This window comes from Rhagoletis zephyria, unplaced genomic scaffold (genome assembly GCF_001687245.7).
Source record: "Rhagoletis zephyria isolate East Lansing unplaced genomic scaffold, Rhagoletis_zephyria_1.1 Rzeph_scaffold_01312, whole genome shotgun sequence".
NCBI classification, from domain to species: Eukaryota; Metazoa; Arthropoda; class Insecta; order Diptera; family Tephritidae; genus Rhagoletis; species Rhagoletis zephyria.
In genome coordinates, this window is record NW_016158396.1 from 42,554 (window position 1) to 45,930 (window position 3,377).

At 36.8% G+C, this 3,377-nt stretch overlaps 1 pseudogene; it reads right to left on the reverse strand.

Moving 5' to 3' along the window:
• The window catches only part of LOC108363578 (delta-1-pyrroline-5-carboxylate dehydrogenase, mitochondrial-like), an 18,397-nt pseudogene that overhangs the window by 14,300 nt on the left and 720 nt on the right, over window positions 1–3,377 (reverse strand).

Genomic DNA, 3,377 nt, shown 5'->3' on the forward strand with positions numbered 1-3,377 from the left:
TTCGCTTTGACAGCTAAGATGAATTGTATGAAAATGCACAAAGCATGCCACATAGATCATTGAAGCTGCAGCGCGAAGCGAAAAGATGGCCAACTCCCATCTTTTTGCGCGCTTTGACAATCAGCCGGTTTAATATTTATTTTGTTTCGTCCAAATTCGAGTATTCATGCTGAAACATAAAACTCAATTACATTGCTGATAATTTTAAAGCAAAATATCTTAAATCCACAGCAATTTTGACGAGTAAAAAAGCAGTGCAAAATTGATTTCTTGGCGTTCATTGTGGCATACCTTTTGCGTCTGGCGCTTTGCTGGCAAATTTATAAATGTCACGCAAAGCTACAAAGTTTTATCTGGCATCAGCTTAAAACATTCCCACTTTAAGACTCAACGTTTTTACTTGTGTTTTACTTTTGGAATCATTGTGGGGCATTTTAATGCTCACCTAAATGCGGCTGTAGAGCTAAGACAATACTAAACTCCTTCCAATCTTTACAACGGCACCAATCATTAAATTTGGCTTTTCGGGTTCCCGCATTAAGCCTCATTTAGGGGGAGTAGTGTGGGGACACAACTTGGCAACCATCTGGCAACAACTTCGGTGTGGCACTATTCTTCATTCCGTTTCACATTGTGATTCGTAGAAAAAGTCCTAGCCATTGCAACTTAAAAAAAGTGAATTTTCTTCCCAAGCGAGAGAGGAGAAGCTTCGAGATTCCAACAGCGAGTAGACGAAAAGAATTGGTTTTAGCTATTCAATGAGTTTTAATTGTTACTTTCAAGTGTTAAGATAAAATAACACAAAAATAGAAATAAAGTATATGTGGTAACTCAGCTAGTCGCTACAATATGTAAACAAATAAACGGATATGCAATGTTGAATATAAATTAAATAAATAAAAATGTAAATAATAAAAATAAAAAAAAATCAACAAAATGTTTTTATTGATATTTTATGTCCAAAAGTATTTAGGTACAAGTTAGTTGACTTGTAATTCAGAGGTATCCAGGTCTGACTTTTTTGCAGCCATCGCCCCGCGCAAGTAGTTAGCTTTTTTCGAGCCAATTATACAGTTCATAGTTAGCACTAGTGTTCGCGTAAACAGAACAAATTAAGTATAAGCTAACGTAACTCCCTGCAGGGAGCATGTTTACGTAACTGGGCAATTAACTGTGGCATTTTTGCTTGCCCTACAATTGCCGCAGCATTCAACACATCGATCTTCGTGTTCGATAATATTGGCACATTTTTCTCAGATTTCTGCACGTTCTTTAAGTGTGGCATTTTCCTTATCTTTTTACTACACAATGCCGTTTCTATGCCAAGTTTGATGAGATGCACGTTTGCATAGTAAAATTTTGCAAGCAGACGGTGATGGTTGTGCGGATACACCTGCAACTGTTCGTTACCCTGCAAGAACAGTGACTATCATTTGACAAATCATTTGAGTGGCAAGACTGATAGAGATTTCTGTCACTGGCTACCTACAAGTTTCTATCAAATTCTAAAGGGCAGTGTGAAAAATCTGATGTAAACCTTTGTGTTCCGTCTACCTCCGACTTATGGCATTATTTAGTTGTTTCTTTTTAACCAACGCAAAATTTGTAAACGTGTTAGTAAGGTAAATGAGAATGTGTTAGTTTCCATCACACAATTCTTGTAGGGTAGGTTCACATTTACCTTACTAACCCGTTTACAAATTTTGCGTTGGTTAAAAAGAAACAACTAAATAATGCCATAAGTCGGAGGAAGACGGAACGGGTGGGCTTTAGTAGTCAGCCGCACCTTGTGTTTTAAGAAAACCAGGTGGAATTAACAAATGAAACTTGGTCAGGATGTTAAGGGAGGTATCCTCTAAAACATGTATAACTAAAATATATAAATAATATCATTGTTTATAAGTTATTTGTTGTTAAAATTTCTTAAGTCGTTCCACTTGGTTTCCTTAACAAAAAAGCATTTGCGCATACTTTTATATATATAAATGCACATAACACTGTACTTAATACTTTACACACTTTTCTTTTATTTTATCTTGTATATAAATCACTTTAATTAAACTTTTATCGACTTGTAAATTACATTGAATTTCAGATAAATGAGAATTAGTCTGTTCCTTTGAACTTCGGACTAAAACCTGTGGAACTGTCAAACTACAATTTTACGCTCTCAAATGAGAGTAAAAGGAGAACAGATGCTAAGTGCATAGGAACGCAAAAAGCACTATTTCCTGTAAAAACGTCAGTCGGTTTGTTTACATGTCATTTGTACAACACTGATTTAGCTGAAATATCACTAAATAATTATTAAAATCTATACATATTCAAAATTTCGTTGTTTACTTCCATTTTTTAACAAATAAAAGGTTTTAGCTTTCACCGCCTTCAGTTTTTATTTGCACAACGTTTCATGAACTTACAGGAAAAAATACTCCGGACTAAATCCTGTAACTTCTGACTAGGAACAGTTGCTCAGTTACTCTCTCAAATGTGTTCCCACTTACAGGTTTTATGTCAATAGGAACGACTTCCTGTAAGTTCTGACTAAATCCTGTAAACCGGACTGCTATTGGAACAGACTAAATGTGTTAGTTTCCATCACACAATTCTTGTAGGGTACCCTGCAAGAACAGTGACTATCATTTGACAAATCATTTGAGTGGCAAGAGTGATAGAGATTTCTGTCACAGGCTACCTACAAGTTTCTATCAAATTCTAAAGGGCAGTGTGAAAAATCTGATGTAAACATTTGTGTTCCGTCGGGAAAATTTTAGTAGACGGACGGCAAATTCTAGAAAAAGGGGGGATGAGGGGGGGTAGAATAGGACCCCCTGATTTCAAAACTACCCCCCTTTTTTCTAGCAACCCTATAGTTCTTTTATAATTTATTGTTAAAGTTTTTATATAAACGATGAATAAGATAGCAAAATAACATACAACTTAGTGCTACCAGACTGGAATTTTGAATAATAAAAGCGGATTTTTAATTCGGAATTTTTACTTAGTAGAATTATTATTTCTGTGTTGCCGAAGAAGGGGGGCTGAACACATTTTGCAGAGAACACCTTTCTGCGTAGGCGGCCTTCGGCCGCACTTAGGGATTATAACCCTCAGGCAGTAGAATTCTCCTTTCTGTTTTGCGAAGAAAAGGAGCTGAACACCTTTTGCAGAGAACACCTTTCTGCGTAGGCGGCCTTCGGCCGCACTTAGGGATTATAACCCTCAGGCAGTAGAATTCTCCTTTCTGTTTTGCGAAGAAAAGGAGCTGAACACCTTTTGCAGAGAACACCTTATGCGTAGGCGGCCTTCGGCCGCACTTAGGGATTATAACCCTCAGGCAATAGAATTCTCCTTTCTGTTTTGCGAAGAAAAGGAGC